Here is an 18,423-nt window from a genome sequence, read left to right on the forward strand (position 1 = left end):
AGTGTGGGAGACCTGGATTCAATCCCTAGGTTGGGAAGATCCTCTGGAGAAGGGAAAGGGTACCTATTCCAGTGTTCTGGCCTGGAGAATCCCCTGGACTATATATTTAATGGGGTCACAAAGAATCAAACTTGATTGAACGGCTTTCACTGCACTTCTCATCCATATAATATCAATATTTTACTTTTGAAAAATATTCAAGCACATAACAAAGACATATAGTTGTTGTAGGAAGAGTAACCCCTTCTAGGGCCCAGGAGTGGACTCTTGTCTAACACAGGTAAAGGAATTGTCTGAGGAGAGACACGTGCTGAGAAAGCAAGAGACTTTATTGGAAAGGGTGGCTGTTCAGAGAGCAGCAGGAAGAGGAACCCAGGAGAACAGCTCTGCTATGTAGCTTGCAGTCTAGGGTTTTATGGTGATTGGATTAGTTTCCAAGTTGCCTTTGGCCAGTCATTTTGACTGAGAGTCCTTCCTAGTGGCCCACTTGGCATTGCTCAACCAAGTTGGATGCCAGCAATAAGGATTCTGGGAAGTAGTCAGACATGTGGTGTTTCCTTTTGACCTTTCCCAAACTCTTCCAGTTGGTGGTGGTTTTTATTCTGTTTTCCTTACAAGGACCTCCTGTTGTAAAATAACTCACACAAATGATTACTATGCATAGTTCCTGGCTGGGGTGGGCAGTTTCAGTCAGTATGCTTTCCATAACATAGTGGAATATTTAGTGAAAAACGGAGGATACAAAATTCTCTTCTATAACTAATTCTTTTTTCCCAATTATGTAATATAAAATGTTTGCAGAAATATAATGGTTGACATTTAATAAGTGCTTACTTTGTTTCAGACACTGAATTGGGGATTTTATCAACATTATTTCATTAAATCCTTATAAGAATTGTATAATGTAGATACCAATATTATCTGCATTTGACAGGTGAGATAAGCTTTACAAAGACTAAGTTCATAAGGCTAGTTATTGTGGAATCCAGGATATATATGAAGTAGTGAGATTCCAGGACCATAATTACTATGCCAACTGAGAATTTAACTGGGGTTACTCTTTATGATAAAAATATGATTAGCTAAAGATTAAAGTTATAACCTTCTAATAGTAAGGCCAGTGCTGTCTCTAATATTATGCAAATTTCTTGGGGCTTATATTATTGGCTTTTGATTCATTGAAGTGATATTCATTATAGCAACAGAAAATGTGGATATGAGAAATCTTGGATATGAGAATCCTAGGATATGAGAAACCTTTACTAAGAGTCTTAGGTCATCCTGACACTAGAAACTTGTTGTTTGCCATCTTTTGTTCCACATGGAGCTTCCTAATCTTGTTTTTCTTCTCTCTCTCTTTCCACTCCCTCTTTGTCTTTTCTTGTTCTAGCTTCCCCCACTAACTGTTCATTTCTTATGTAGAACAGTTTTAAGTATTATTTTTTTATTTCCTTCCAAGCCATGTTGTTTGCATGACCTTTCAAGACATTTTGTTCATGAGAAATTTTCATGAACAGTAGATACTGTTAATGATTATTTATCTGGTACCCTTTAAATATGAAAATCTAAAAAGAAAAAAAATATGTAGCAGATAGTTACAAGATGAAATACATAGACCAAAATGCACTTGAGATAATTTTTAAGCTCACTAGGAATTAAAGAGATGCTATTATAAATACTCACAAGATCATATTCACCTCAGAAATTGGAAAAACTTTAGAATACATTACTAGGTGCTAAAAAAAATGTGTTTTGGCAGTATTCACAAATATAAACTTTACATTGCTATTTCTGGCAGGCTTTTTGGTACTATAGGAAAAGAAATCTTTGTTTTAAATTCATACATTTGAGACTATAATTAAATGAATGTCTTATAAAGGGAAGAATCCCATACTTTTTATGTAAAAGTAATTCCTAATATCTCTTGTCTCTTGTTTAAAATATTACTTATATCCAGACAGTAGAGTTAATATTCATAATGGTCATTATAAAATGCTAGTTATTTAAAAATGCTTGTATATAGATTTATATGTGAATATGCACTAAATTTTAATTCTAATTTCTAATTCACAGTAATTTCCTCCTTCACATTTATTTATTCACATCTTATTCCTTCTGTTCATCTGTATACCCATATATGATCATCCTTTCTGACATTATCTCCGAAACCAATTGTCTTCATGGATTTGCTTACTAGTTCCCTTCAGTTTCTTCATCTTCAACACTAGAATCTTAGTACTTTATGAGATTCTACTTCTTTCTCCCAGTTATCTCACTTGGGGCATTTTGTCCTATACTTTGTCTTGCTCCATCTTCTCTTGATCATATAGTTATCTTCATATCTGATCCTCTGTGCCCTATCCATCTCTAATCCTGTGTCTTATTGGCATTTTAAAATTAGATCTTTAGCTAGATCTATAGCATGTATGTCTAATGTGGGCCTATTTCAGTGGCGTTTTAAAGGCAAATAACCAACTTTCCCTTAATAGTTAAACATATTCTGATAATCAGTATGGGATGTGTTAGCAGGGGAATTAGTGTCTTCAATCAGTATTTGGGAGGTGAGGTAAAGGGTAAAGAATGTGTGAGGTTTAAGTTGGAACAAAAACTGGTCTTCATTCAAATAATATTAAAAATTCAAACTCTTAAGTTCAAACAGCAAAAGTACTCACAGATAGGAGAAAGAAGGAAAACCTAATTGTAAGTCATGTTCACTGGTGCTTCAGAATTAAGAAACAGAACTGTTTCACTAGAAATAGAGTGAAAAAATTCCTCCTTGAATATTTTAATCATTATTTGTATTTATCTATGGCCTCTGAATCTCAAGTTTCCATGTGTCCATGGATTTAGAATAAGCTACATCTGCAGAAATAATCCAACTCTCTCTGCACTGATCTTCCACCTGATTACTCTAGGGATTCCATCCTTAACCAGGAACTTCTGGCTTTAAGTCTAGAAATCTCCTCAATTGCTCCAAAAGAAATGAAGCTGTTGTTTGCCAGTTTTGATTACTGTGGAAAAGTAAAGTCCTTCACAAGGGCTTGAAAGGACAATGAGCCCAAGACACTGTTGATCTCACTGAGTACTAACTGCCCCAAGCTGTCATGTAGTGGGACTGGAAGCCATTGGTCCTCCCCGCTGGCAACCTTTTTGTATGTGTTCAGTCACTCAGTTGTGTCTGACTCTTTGCAGTCCCATGGACTGTAACCCTCCAGGTTCCTCTGCCCATGGAAATTTCTAAGCAATAATACTTAAGTGGGGTACCATTTCCTACTCCAGGTGATCTTCCCAACCCAGGAATTGAACCCACATGTCTTGCATCTCCTGCATTGACAGGCAAATTATTGTCTTACCAAGTCAGAAAACCATGAACATTAGCTAGGTGTTTCAGCTAATGTAATCATTGCTAGCTTTAATAAGAGAGGGTGAAAACTGTATAGATATGTGTCACACACAGTCAGGAGCATTCCTCAGAGTTGCCTAAGAACCAAAAGATTGTAACTGTAAGTGATGCATTCCTTTGAATTCATAGAATCACTGACACAAAAAGAAAGATACAGATATTTACACCAATGCTCTACTAGCACCACTACCAAAATATGTGACCTAGTAACTGGATTACAATTAGTTTTGGTATTGGATATATTACTGGTTCTTTTTAAACCCTCTAATCTTGGTAGAATTTCAGTTATCCTAACAGAGTATGTTTATTTGTAGTATGTTTAACTGTGTCAGTTCAGGTTCACCTAAAAATGCTTATATGGTATAATTCCAGTGTTGGTTGAGTCCAAGTCCACTCTATCTCCAAAAGATTCTTCAGCTAATAATATAAATTAGCAGATATAAATCTGTATGTAAGAACAAGCAAAGGAGAAATTCCATATTACTAACATCTTTTAAGCATCAAGTTCAAAAGTAGATAATGGAGTTTGAGTAACTAATTTCAAATATGACCAGCAATAGGCCTTGGGCTTACCTGACATGTCTTATGATTTACAGATTGTTTATAATTTGGGTGCCTGCAAATCCATAAGTCTTTATGTTTAGTATCAAAAGTAGAGAAAATTCATTGACTATTCAACTTCCATCACCAACAGATGGTGACTATTTTGAATTGCGATGGTGACTATTTTGAATTGTATCCAGAGATACTAGACGACTGATTTTGTCCCTTCTTCTGAGCCATTCTACTGAAGTTGCATTAGGAATTTTAGAAAGGGGACTAGTCAATATCATACAATTTGTCCTATACCAGTGCTGGAAAATAGAAGAATTTATATATAAATCAATAGATGTATGTGGAATCTAAAAAAAAAAGAGAGATAAAAATTTACTTTTAAAACAGAGACTCAGAAATATAGAAGAGAAATCAAAGGGGAAAGATAGGGGAAGGATAAATTACAAGCTTGGGATTAACATATACATACTGCTATATATAAAGCAGATAAACAACAAGGAGGTACTATAATACAGTGAACTCTAATCAATATTCTATAATAAAGTATATGGAATATATGGAAAGGAATATATATATATATATATTCACAGAATATAGACTCCAAAAAGATGTATGTATGTAAACATATATATATATATATATATATAAAATAGAGTTCCCCGGTAGCTCAACGGTAAAGAACCACCTGTGATACAGTAGCCACAGGAGGTGCAGGTTCGATCCCTGGGTCAGGGAGGCTTAGCAACCCACTTCAGTATTCTTGCCTGGAGAATCCCTTGGACAGAAGAGCCTGGGGAGCTATAGTCCATAGGGTCACAAAGAGTTGGAAATGACTGAAACGACTTGGCATCCATATATATATGAATCAATTGCGCTGTACACTTTAAAGTGACATGACATTGTGACTCAACTCTCAGTTCAGTTCAGTCACTCAGTCATGTCCAACACTATGTGACTCTATGGACAGTCTTCCCTGTCTGTCGCCAACTCCCGGAACCTGCTGAAACTCATGTCCATTGAGTTTGATGCCATTCAACCATCTCATCCTCTGTCATCCGCTTCTCCTGCCTTCAATCTTTTCCAGCATCAGGGTCTTTTCCAAGGAATCAGTTCTTTGCATCAGGTGGCCAGAGTTTTGGAGTTTCAGTTTCAGCATCGGTCCTTCCAATTAATATTTAGGACTGATTTCCTTTAGGATGGACTGGTTGGATCTCCTTGCCATCCAAGGGATTCTCAAGAGTCTTCTCCAACACCACAGTTCAAAAGCATCAATTCTTTGGCACTCAGCTTTCTTTATGGTCCAGTTAGCACATCCATGGAGAAGGCAATGGCAACCCACTCCAGTACTCTTGCCTGGAAAATCCCATGGACAGAGGAGCCTGGTAGGCTGCAGTCCATGGGGTCGTGAAGAGTCGGACATGACTGAGCAACTTCACTTTCACTTTTCACTTTAATGCATTGGAGAAGGGAATGGCAACCCACTCCAATCTCTTGTCTGGAGAATCCCAGGGATGGCAGAGCCTGGTGGGCTGCCATCTATGGTGTTGCACAGAGTCGAACATTACTGAAATGACTTAGCAGTAGCAGTAGCAGTAGCACATCCATACGTGACTACTGGAAAAACCATAGCTTTGACTAGACAGATCTTTGTTAGTAAAGTAATGTTTCTTCTTTTTAATGCTCTATCCATAGCTGTTCTTCAAGGAGCAGGTATCTTTTAATGCCATGGCTACAGTCACCATCTGCATTGATTTTGGAGCCCAAGTAAATAAAGTTTCTCACTGTTTTCATTGTTTCCCCATGTTTGCCATGGAGCGATGGGACCAGATGCCATGATCTTCGTTTTTTGAATTTTGAGTTTTGAGCCAATTTTTTCACTCTCCTTTTTCACTTTCACCAAGAGGCTCTTGAGTTCCTCTTTGCTTTCTGTCATAAGGGTGGTGTCATCTGCATATCTGAGGTTATTGTTATTTCTCCCAACAATCTTGATTCCACTTTCTGCTTCATCCAGCCTGGCATTTTGCATGATGTACTTTGCATATAAGTTAATTAAACAGGGTGACAGTATACAGCCTTGATGTACTCCTTACTCAATTTGGAACCAGTCCATTGTTCCATGTCCAGTTCTAACTGTTGCTTCTTGACCTGCATACAGATTTCTCAGAAGGCAGGTAAGGTGGTCTGGTATTCCCATCTCTTTAAAAATTTTCCATAGTTTATTGTGATCCACAGTCAAAGGCTTTAGCATAGTCAATGAAGCAGAAGTAGATATTTTTCTGGAACTCTCTTGCTTTTACTGTGATCCAGCAGATGTTGGCAGTTTGCCCTCTGGTTCCTCTGCCTTTTGTGAATCCAGCTTGAACATCTGGAAGTTCTTGGTTCATGTGCTGTTGAAACCTAACTTGGAGAATTTTGAGCATTACTTTGCCAGCGTGTGAGATGAGTACAGTTTTCCGGTAGTTTGAATATTCTTTGAGATTGCCTTTCTTTCAAATTGGAAAGAAAACTGACCTCTTCCAGTCCTGTGACCACTGTGGATTGACCATACTTCAAATAAAAAATAAATAAGAAGGACATGAAAGAAAGGTTATATTTAAACTTTTATGATACAATTCTGAATCCTGTGAGAATCTATTTTCTTATATACTTGAAAAAATATTTATAAAATGTCAGTTTCTAAGGGATGATTTTTCCTCAATGAATATTTGTATACCAGTATACTAAAGGCACAGAGAAGACAATGGTACCCCACTCCAGCACTCTTGCCTGGAAAATCCCATGCACGGAGGAACCTGGTAGGCTGCAGTCCATGGGGTCGCTAAGAGTCAGACACGACTGAACGTCTTCACTTTCACTTTCATGCATTGTAGAAGGAAATGGCAACCCACTCCAGTGTTCTTGCCTGGAGAATCCCAGGGCCGGGGGAGCCTGGTGGGCTGCCATCTCTGGGCCCGCAGAGTCGGACACGACTGAAGCGACTTAGCAGTAGCAGTATACTAAAGGCAATGAGAAGTTTGTAAATCGCTTATGGTTTATTTTTAAGATTCCAGGTGTTCAGTCTGCATATAAATATGACACCCACACAAGCATGCAAGTTTATTCACCAGTGACTATGAAGCCCCTCTAGCTACATTCCTGTACTTTCTTCAGAGATCAGTTCTGCACGAACCACATTATTTATTCAGGATGACATTAAGATATTCACTCTTCACAAGAATAAACACATTGATGATGTTAATGCCTGGACTTCATTTTCTATGGAACACTTATACTTAACTACAGCAGAGATGTGCATGACATTTTATTTGTGTTTTTCATTTCAACATGTGACTATAGCTTTGTATGTGTGCTAAATCACTTCTGCAAGATTTCTCAGGTTTAATTTAAACTTTTAAATATTATATATACTTCTAGATTTCCAAATAAGTAACCTCAGTATGATTTCATCATTGCTGCTCTTTGGTGGAAGCCCATAGTAAAATTTTAAAGAAACATAAGGACGCCAAGTTTTATTTTTCTAAAGGACTCCAAAGGAAAAATAAAAACGGAAAAAACACTGAACAGTATGAGGAAAGTCACAATAGTCATATATAACTCTGGGTAAAACAAAGCTCCTAAAGAAGCAGATGTGTCCTTTTACTATGAACTGAGGATTTTTATGGTCCACTGGAGCACACACTATAATGTGTCAATGAAGAAGGTTAGATAAGTGTGTAAGCTAAGATTCTATCTTCTTAAGGAATAGTAAACAGCTCCAGGATGTACCCACAAAGGCTTTTTTGTTCTTGCTAGACAGACAATAGAAGTAGATGCAACACTGGCTGAGACAGCATCTGTTTTTTTTCCATATATATAAACTTTGCTCTTGGGCTTCTGGCTCTAGTAGCTTGCTGATGCCTGTTTAGTTTTAACATCTTATACATGATTAACTCTTGAGACCCTCTTGACCCTGAAGTAATTGATGATCCTTCAATTCTGTACATTTCACTTCCTGAAAGAAAATAAGCCATTTCAAGATTGCACAGAATAGACTTCAAAAAGATATGTATAAAAACATTTAGGACCAATGGACTACTTCCAAGTGAAAAATCATAAGTATATTTTAAAACTAGAAGAAAAATAATGAAGTAGGTATTCCTCAGAGATCTGGGAAAAAGTCAATAAAAGCCACAGATATCAAATATATCTGAGATAATTTAAAGACAAAGTGATAACACATTGGGCAGTGTTGAAATAAAAAGCTTAAACATTATCTCCAAAGGATAGTCATAACAGCAATAATTTAACAAAAATATTTGCTCTTCCAAATCCTATTAAATAATCATACTTAACTGACTAAACAAATAATTAAAACCCAATTCTATATGTAACAAATGTTCCCAATATTTATGGGATAAATATTATACATCATATACAGTTAATTTAACTCAATTTAGAAAACATGCAAAGAAGAAAAGTAATGATTTTATACTCTAATATTGAAAAGAATAAGTTCTACTTCTTCAGGAGCATGTAACAGTAATCAATCTCAAAATTAGAAGGAGTTATTTAAATTAGATTAAATTTAATGGATATAATAGCTTAAAAATATTTTATAATATGTATTTGATTACCTGATAGGTAAACTTGCAGTTGGAGGAAAATTCAATACTTAATACAATACAATGAAAAATCATCGAAAAATTCAATACAATGAAAAATCAGTTTTTCTCCTACTCTGATCACCTAAGCTCTCCCCTTCCAGAAACAACCATGATAGCATTTTTGTACAAACATTGACTTTGATGTTTTTGACATGACATATTTTACACATTATAATGTAAAAATATTTCCATGAAGTTCATATGCATACATGCTAAGTCATTTCAGTCCTACTCTTTGCAACCCTATGGACCGTAGCCTGCCAGACTTCTCTGTCTATGGAATTCTCCAGGCAAGAATAGTGGAATGGGTTGCCATGCAGGGGATCTTCCTGACCCAAGGATGGAACTTGCCTCTCTTAGGCCTCCTGCATTGGCTGGCGGCTTCTTGACCACTAGTACCCCCCGAGAAGCCAAAGTTCACATAGTTCTGTCTTACTCTTTGTAAAGTTTGCAAGTTATTCTATTGTTTGCGTATATCACTCTTTTTTTTTTTTAAGAGTTTTATAGTTTCCAATATTCTGGCATTACAATTGATAACAATAGTAACTTGTATTTGTATGTGTTTTCTTAGATGAATATATCTATAGATAAATGATACATTTCACAAATCTTTACTATTGATTGTAAGATAAGCCACTGATTTTTCACTCATGAAGAGAAAAGAACCACCATAAAAATAATATATGCTATCAATTATAAAATGCACCTGGATTTTAGCAATGTTAAAATATGTCTTAGAATCAATGAAATATGGTAACAGTTTGTGTATCTTAGAATCAATGAAATGTGGTGCTAAAAACTAACATTACTAAGTCAGATTGCTAAATTGCCACCTATTGCAGTCTAAATGACTTACATTTCTTTGTCAATGCAAGGTGAAGTGTGTTTCCTCTTTCCAAAACAGTGCATATTAAATTTTGACTCTTGGGTATTCTAATACATTAAAAAAAAGTATATCTTTTTCAAACACATGGAGTCTTTAAAGTATCTGTTGTATTAATTTCTCATTTTGATATTAACTTGCCATTTAAATGCTCTCTTCTCTGCAATCACCCTCTGTGATTTTTCAGACTTTAAACTTTATTGAGGCTTTCAATGGTAAGTCAAATATCTCTCTAGGCATCTGTCACATTGTGCTTAAAAATATGAATTATTTTCAAGTATATTTTGATATTAATTTCTAACATAATTCCACAATGATAAGAGAACAGACTCTATATGATTTTAATACTTTATATGAAATTTTGTACCTTATTTTATGTCCTGGACATGTTCCAGTGTCTCCTGGTTTTTAGCCTATGGGAACTTGAATAGAACTTGTACTTTACTGTTGTGTGGAAATTGTATAAATCTTAATTATATTGAATTGCTTTATAGAAAATGTAAAAACAACAACCACAAACCAAAAAAAAAAAAAAAAGTATCTTTTAACATGTAGAAATGGCATTGGTATTCCTATCCTAAAGGTTGCTCTAGATTTTTAAAACAATTTATTTCTTGAAACAATAAATAAATCTTCTGATATCCTGACAATTAATGAAACTTTAGACAATTTTCTAAAGTTCACCAGCAGGAATTTAAAATCCTGTGTGATATGGGGAATTTTCCTTAATTATTTTAATCCTAATTTTCTTATTCTGTAAACTGAATATAATAATCTTATTATGATTGTCCTGAGGATTAAGTAAGATAATACATGTAAGGTATTCCTGGAACATAATGGTTTTTCCTTATATATTGGCTATTACTATTTTTATTATCATTAATACTACCACTACTATGGTATTGTGTTTATGAATGGAATAATCTTAATTTACTTATCGCAACAGTTTTTCACTCAAAGTAGTTTTTCAGTAATGAGTGCATATATAATGCCTAAAGAAAATCACTCAATCTTTTAGGATGCCTTTTCAACGATAATAAATATTGTGTTTTGATATCCAAAGTGATGTCAGAAGTAGTTTTAATAAATTAATACTTATCACACTGTAGTATCATGACTAAGACATATTGATTCTGTTAAATAATCCTTATTTCATAATTTTGGCCTAGCTTCATTTTAGTATCTACCTCTTCCTCTACTTGTACCTTTAGCTAGTGCCTTTAATTCCTAAGCCTCATTCTCTAGTTTGTGTATATTGCCATGCTTCACTCCATGTCTTCACCGTCTGTTGTTCAGTTGCTCCGTCGTGTCCTACTCTTGGTGAACCCATGGACTGAAGCCAGTCTTCCTTGTCCTTCACTGTCTCTTGGAGGTTGCTCAAACTCATGTCCATTGAGTCGGTGATGCCATACAACCATCTCATCCTCTGTTATCCCCTTCTCCTCCTACCTTCAGTCTTTCCCAGCATCAGGGTCTTTTCTAATGAATTGGCTTTTCACATCAGGTGGCCAAAGTATTGGAGTTTCAGGTTCAGCATCAGTCCTTCCAATGAATATTCAGGATTGATTTCCTTTAGGATTGACTGATTAGTTCTCTTTGCCATCCAAGGGACTGTCAAGAGTCTTCTCCAACAACACAGTTCAAAAGTATCAATTCTTTGTAGTCAGTTGTTATTCAGCATTTCTCCATTTCCTTTCCTCTTTACTCTTTATTTCATCTTGAAAAACGTTGAGATCTCATCTATTGTAGCTGTGTTCAGTGTTTATGTTTATTCTGAAATTATCCATAAATATACATTTATTTTTTACAGTTCTTATTTTACATGAATATAGCTAGTAAAATTTCAAATTTAATTAACATATTAAAACTGCCTAGTAAAATTAGATAAGCAGTTATTCATTTAATCAAATTGTGTTATATTAAAATAATTCTCCCTAAAGAAAAGCATATGATATTTACAATTAATTTTATAAAAAGTCTCCTTATGATTTGACTTTTAAATAAAATTAAGCATCTCCCAGAAAGATATCTCTGGGAGATAGTGGAGGACAGGGAAGCCTGGCATGCTGCAGCCCATGAGGTCACAAAGAGTTGGACACGACTTAGCGACCAAACAACAAAATAAAAATATTTTACTTTTCCAGTTTGCCTATTTTCTAAGTTTCTCATTTATAAAAATATCTTATTGTCCATAAACAAGCTTTATTTTGTGGTTATGAACAAACCAAGAGAGATTTTTCAGAAGAGAAATTAGTTAAGAAAATTTTGGAGGATGTAATTCTTATAGAAATATGGAGAATTAATTAAAGAGAGAGAATAGTGGCAGAAAAGCAGATAGAAGTCTCCTACTATAATTCAGGAAATAGACAATAAGGATACGAAAAATGGTATTATTAGTGGAATTTTAAAAGATTTGATGAATTCGAAAACTTGTCTTGTTGCTTTAATGTGAAAGAAAACACACTAAGTGCTCAAAGAAAGGAAAAGGAGAGTATTGTAGAAGGATCTTGAAAGATAGCATTTTGATAAGAGAAACAGAGAAGAAAGAGAGTCTTTCATACAGAAAGGAAAAATACACCAAAGAATTGAATGAGCAGTGAGTGAGGTGCTTGTTTATGGACAATAAGATATTTTTATAAATGAGAAACTTAGAAAATAGGCAAACTGGAAAAGTAAAATATTTTTATTTTGTTGTTTGGTCGCTAAGTCGTGTCCAACTCTTTGTGACCCCATGGGCTGCAGCATGCCAGGCTTCCCTGTCCTCCACTATCTCCCAGAGATATCTTTCTGGGAGATGCTTAATTTTATTTAAAAGTCAAATCATAAGGAGACTTTTTATAAAATTAATTGTAAATATCATATGCTTTTCTTTAGGGAGAATTATTTTAATATAACACAATTTGATTAAATGCATAACTGCTTATCTAATTTTACTGCCCCCCTGCCCTCTTCCACTGCTCCATCTCCCCATTCCATTGTCATTCTATGTCCTCCTTTAGGATATATATATATATATATATCATAAAATAAGTAAACTTTTATTAATATAAATTTGCTTTTTCATTTGGCTGTACAAAATAAATATTGAACCAATATTGAAATTACAATAACATTAAATTATTATTCTCCTGGCAGACTCGATAGGATTAGTCAGTGAATTATACAGTGATGATAAAGAGAATAAAAAATCAGATGTGAAAGACAGTGTTGCTGGTAGAAAAATTTAAGCAATATATAAGGAGGCAGGTTTAGGGAAAGCTAATATATTCAGTTTGAAAATAGGCTGAAGTGCTTATGAGGACACTCTAGTGGAGAAAACAAAGAATAGTTGAAAGTGTGATTAAAGATTTGAGGAAGGATTAGGCTTGCATATGGGCACTGAAAAGTTTACATTAGGGTGAATGTCATATCACAGAACCATATTAATCACTGAACATTGTGTGTATTTAAATATTTATACAAAGAAAAAATGTTTTAGTATGACATGGGTATACCAACCAGAAATTTCAGAAAAAGCACAGAATTTGTTACCTATCTACATACTTAAACCAACCTCCTGTGTTAAAATTATAACAAATACATCTATTTGAAAACAAAGGACTAAAATATTATATTTAAATACAGAGAAAGAATAATACATAATGTAATAGATTCTTTCTGATATTGAAATACCATCTGAATAGTGGTATGCAGTATTGTGCCTCTTGGTTGTCGTGGAAACTGCATCTCAAATTTGGAGCATCAAGTTTTCATTTTCTATGAGTTTTCAAATAACAAGAATGTATAACAGATTATATAATGGCTTCTTTATTTTTTTTAGTTTGATGTAGCAGATGTAAATACATCTCATGTAATATAAAATATAGATCAATTAAAGTAATAACTATTCTTAATGGTGACAATTTAGAAATGGACTAATAGGCTATTTATTATTCATAACTACACCAATTTTGAGCAACAAGGGTTTGAACAGACCTCTCTATGTTCTGCTAAATGTTAACTATCTGGGAAATAATTGCTTGAAGTTTTTTGAATATAAAGTAATTATGATTTTATCTAGCTTTATTTTAGTTACAGTCATGTCATATATTAAATGAAAATTAAATACCCCCTTGTTTTCTAGCTTTTTTTTAACACTCAGATGCCTATTTTTCTGAATATCTATCCTCTACTGTTTATAGTCATCTGTATAAAATAATAGTATTTCCATGTACTGAAATAATGAAAGTGACTTATGTCAGTATTTTGTTTATTAGGCCAAAAATATGATAATTTTGAACCCCAGTAAGTTCTTATTTTTTACTTTTAGCAAGTCAAGTATATTTTGGCATATAAACCAGGGTGTAGACCTTTTTAATTGTGAATATAGGTCTAAAGAGTTAAGGTCTGAGGAAAAGGATTTAAAGATTGAAGTAATCAATCAAAGAATCTGTTTGCTATATAGGTAGAAACATACCTTCTTACGTGGAGCATTCCAACTTTACTTAATGTACCTATGTGGTGACTGCAGCCATGAAATTAAAAGACGCTTATTCCTTGAAAGAAAAGTTATGACCAACCTAGATAGCATATTCAAAAGCAGAGACATTACTTTGCCAACTAAGGTCCATCTAGTCAAGGCTATGGTTTTTTCCTGTGGTCATGTATGGATGTGAGAGTTGGACTGTGAAGAAGGTTGAGCGCTGAAGAATTGATGCTTTTGAACTGTGGTGTTGGAGAAGACTCTTGAGAGTCCCTTGGACTACAAGGAGGTCCAACCAGTCCATTCTGAAGGAGATCAGCCCTGGGATTTCTTTGGAAGGAATGATGCTAATGCTGAAACTCCAGTACTTTGGCCACCTCATGCGAAGAAGACTCTGATGCTGGGAGGGATTGGGGGCAGGAGGAGAAGGGCACGACAGAGGATGAGATGGCTGGATGGCATCACTGACTCGATGGACGTGATTCTGAGTGAACTCCGGGAGTTGGTGATGGACAGGGAGGCCTGGCGTGCTGTGATTCATGGGGTCGCAAAGAGTCGGACATGACTGAGCGACTGAACAGAACAGAACAGAAATGTTGGCTCTGGTGAATCTTAATACACTCTTTTACTTGAAATTTTAGTGATTCTTGGTGATTATTTGCCTTGTTACAGGTATAGGAAAAGAAAACCATAGTATAGGAATTTGGTATATTTTAAAAACCAATAATGAATAAAACAATATTTTATTATTAATGATTATTTTATGTAGAAACACTGCAATAATTTATAATATGTAAGCAGTTATAATATAAAAATTTACACATCAAAACTGACCTTCTCTAAAATAAATTTCTATGAATATTTCAAGCAATGCTGGGCAAAATGTAGCAACATTGATTTCTTCCTCAGTAAGGAAATAGGTAATGCACACAGAGAGTGACAGTGTGCAGCCTTATGTTGATGGAGATAGCCCGCTCTTCTATTTGTGATTGTGCACAGCTGGAGAACGAACCATTTGGGCTGAAATGATTGGTTTTGTTGCCCTTCTGATTTTGCTGAACTCACTATTTTTAAAAATCTAAATCAATAAGCTATTCAGGCAATTGTGCAGACATGACTTTTATCCTTAAGTCGATTTGACATGTGGTGGATTTTAGCATGAACCTAATCAGAGGAGAGGCCCATTTCTAAGCAGAGAGCTTCAGGCTAAGATTTCTGTGCAAGTAAGTCCAGAAATCCATGTATTAAAATGTGACTCTGCCTTAACAAGGGGAGAAATCATGTTGTTGAAAAGTACCCTCAAAAGTCATGGCATTTAAAATAAACTTCGTTTAAATCATCCAGGTAAAGGACATTCTACTTTTGAACTCTGGGCCTAAAAAGTTTGTACTTTCATTTCTTTTAAAAATATTTTTGCTTAAAGTCACTGTGCTTTAATGATGCCTTAAAATATTCATGTTTTTCTCATGTATTGGCAAGAGCAAGAGGTTTGGGTCAGACTTTCTAATGTGATATCACATTTTTGTAGTTGTGTGATCCTAGACCATAAATATTACACTAATCTATCTTTATCTAACAAAATCATAATAATTATTAAAACTCGAGATGTGGTTGGTTGTAAAGAAAACAGCAAAATGCAATAGTAAGTCTCCTGCCACCTAGTATGAAAGAGGCATCCAATAATTATCAGTTCTCTCCCTTCTTCTCTCTATTCTCATAGCAAATGGTCATTTCCCTTGAAATTTGCCTGTCATTAATATATAGCTTCTTCTGGACAACAGAAAACAACTCAGGCTTAAGGATGTGTTGAATAGAGAAGTAAAATTTTTTAGAGCAAGCATTTCAAGTAGGTTATAAATATCACAAAGAAATGTGTGATGATAGTTTTGGAACATCTGCACAAACAAAATAACTGTCAGTAAACAGAAGAGTAGGAAATGTGACTTTTTTCTGCAGATATTTGGATTGAACATCTACCCTTTGATTTATGTAATTTTATCATTATGCTGCAACTGTTTTCATTCTGAATTATTCATTCAACATAAGCTAGCAATAAAGGCAATGCCTCTTCAGCTAAACATTCTCTGACTTTAAAAAGGCTGTTTAAATGAACTACAGAGTTTTTTTTCCCTTCCATTTTATGGTCTGAATAGGTGTTGGTCTTGGACAAACCACATTTTGGGGAGATTTATCACAACTTTAAGAAAAGTTACACATACACTAATGGAATAGAACTGTCTTTGAGCCATGTCCTTGAATGGTCACTAATTTCTCTTCTTAGTCCGGACTTCTCTGCAAAGAGTGCCACTGAAAGGCCTGTAGTGGAAATAACTGCACAAATATTGGCTCCTTCTGCTTAAGATACTCCAGATGGCTACAAGTTTCTGAAATTGCATGTGCTCATATGATTGGCTTTGAATCTGTGCTTTCAAATGTGAAATGAAGGAATAATGGATCATTAAATATGGAAAACTCAGCAGAGGCCACAGGACTGGAAAAGGTCAGTTTTCATTCCAATCCCAAAGAAAGGCAATCCCAAAGAATGCTCAGACTACTGCACAATTGTACTCATCTCACACGCTAGTAAAGTAATGCTCAAAATTCTCCAAGCCAGGCTTCAGCAATACGTGAACCATGAACTTCCTGATGTTCAAGCTGGTTTTAGAAAAGGCAGAGGAACCAGAGATCAAATTTCCAACATCTGCAGGATCATAGAAAAAGGAAGAGAGTTCCAGAAAAACATCTATTTCTACTTTATTGACTATGCCAAAGCCTTTGACTGTGTGGATCAGAACAAACTGTGGAAAATTCTGAAAGAGATGGGAATACCAGAGCACCTGACCTGCCTCTTGAGAAACCTATATGCAGGTCAGGAAGCAACAGTTAGAACTGGACATGGAACAACAGACTGGTTCAAAATAGGAAAAGGAGTACGTCAAGGCTGTATGTTGTCACCCTGCTTATTTAACTTCTATGCAGAGTACATCATGAGAAACGCTGGACTGGAAGAACCACAAGCTGGAATCAAGATTGCCGGCAGAAATATCAATAACCTCAAATATACAGATGACACCACCCTTATGGCAGGAAGTGAAGAGGAACTAAAAAGCCTCTTGATGAAAGTGAAAGAGGAGAGTGAAAGAGTTGGCTTAAACCTCAACATTCAGAAAATGAAGATCATGGCCTCTGTCCCCATCATTTCATGGGAAATAGATGGGGAAGCAGTGGAAACAGTGTCAGACTTTATTTTTACGGGCTCCAAAATCACTGCAGATGATGACTGCAGCCATGAAATTAAAAGACTCTTACTCCTTGGAAGAAAAGTTATGACCAACCTAGACAGCATGTTGAAAAGCAGAGACATTACTTTGCCGACAAAGGTCCATCTAGTCAAGGCTATGATTTTTCCAGTAGTCATGTATGGATGTGAGAGTTGGACTGTGAAGAAAGCTGAGTGCCAAAGAATTGATGCGTTTGAACTGTGGTGTTGGAGAAGACTCTTGAGAGTCCCTTGGACTACAAGGAGGTCCAACCAGTCCATTCTGAAGGAGATCAACCCTGGGATTTCTTTGAAAGGAATGATGCTGATGCTGAAACTCCAATACTTTGGCCACCTCATGCGAAGTATTGACTCACTGGAAAAGGCTGTTCTGCTGGGAGGGATTGGGGGCAGGAGGAGAAGGGGATGACAGAGGATGAGATGGCTGGATGGCATCACTGACTCGATGGACGTGAGTCTGAGTGAACTCCGGGAGTTGGTGATGGACAGGGAGGCCTGGCGTGCTGTGATTCATGGGGTCGCAAAGAGTCGGACACGACTAAGTGACTGAACTGAACTGAACTGAACTGAACTGAAGTGCAATATTTTGAGTCTTTATCAGTAGAGCCTATACTACTATAGGAGCATATTAAAACTTAATTGTTTTTTTCATATTTAGTTACATATTTTAAGTTCAAGTATTTACAGATTTTGTAATACATATTTTTTTTACACAAGACAGCCACTGGCTGTACCACATTGAAATTATTTAGTATTACTTTCTTGTGTTACTAGTTTAGATTTACTCTTTAAAACTCCTTTTCTATAAAAATATTATTTAAACTAATTTGAGATTTTTGGTTAGTATTCTATATTTTGCTCTTTCAACTATATTTTAAAGATAGTCTTGGACATTTTTATTATTAGGTTGGTACAAAAGTAATTACAGTTTTATGTTGTTGAAATTTGCTGTTTGATATTGGAATACATTCTTAAATAAATGGTTATGCTATGCATCATTTTAATGCACATTTTTGCTTTATGTTTTTTGCTAATGACTTATTACTTTGCTGTTTATTTTATACTTACTTTAGATTAGGGAAATGATGTTAGATATATGGCAAACTCAAGCAATTTTCTTATTTGAGTTCAAAATGGGTTGCAAAGCAGCGGAGATAACGCGCAACAACCATGCACTTGGCCCAGGAACTGCCAACA

This window comes from Capricornis sumatraensis, chromosome 17 (genome assembly GCF_032405125.1).
Source record: "Capricornis sumatraensis isolate serow.1 chromosome 17, serow.2, whole genome shotgun sequence".
Lineage (NCBI taxonomy): Eukaryota > Metazoa > Chordata > Mammalia > Artiodactyla > Bovidae > Capricornis > Capricornis sumatraensis.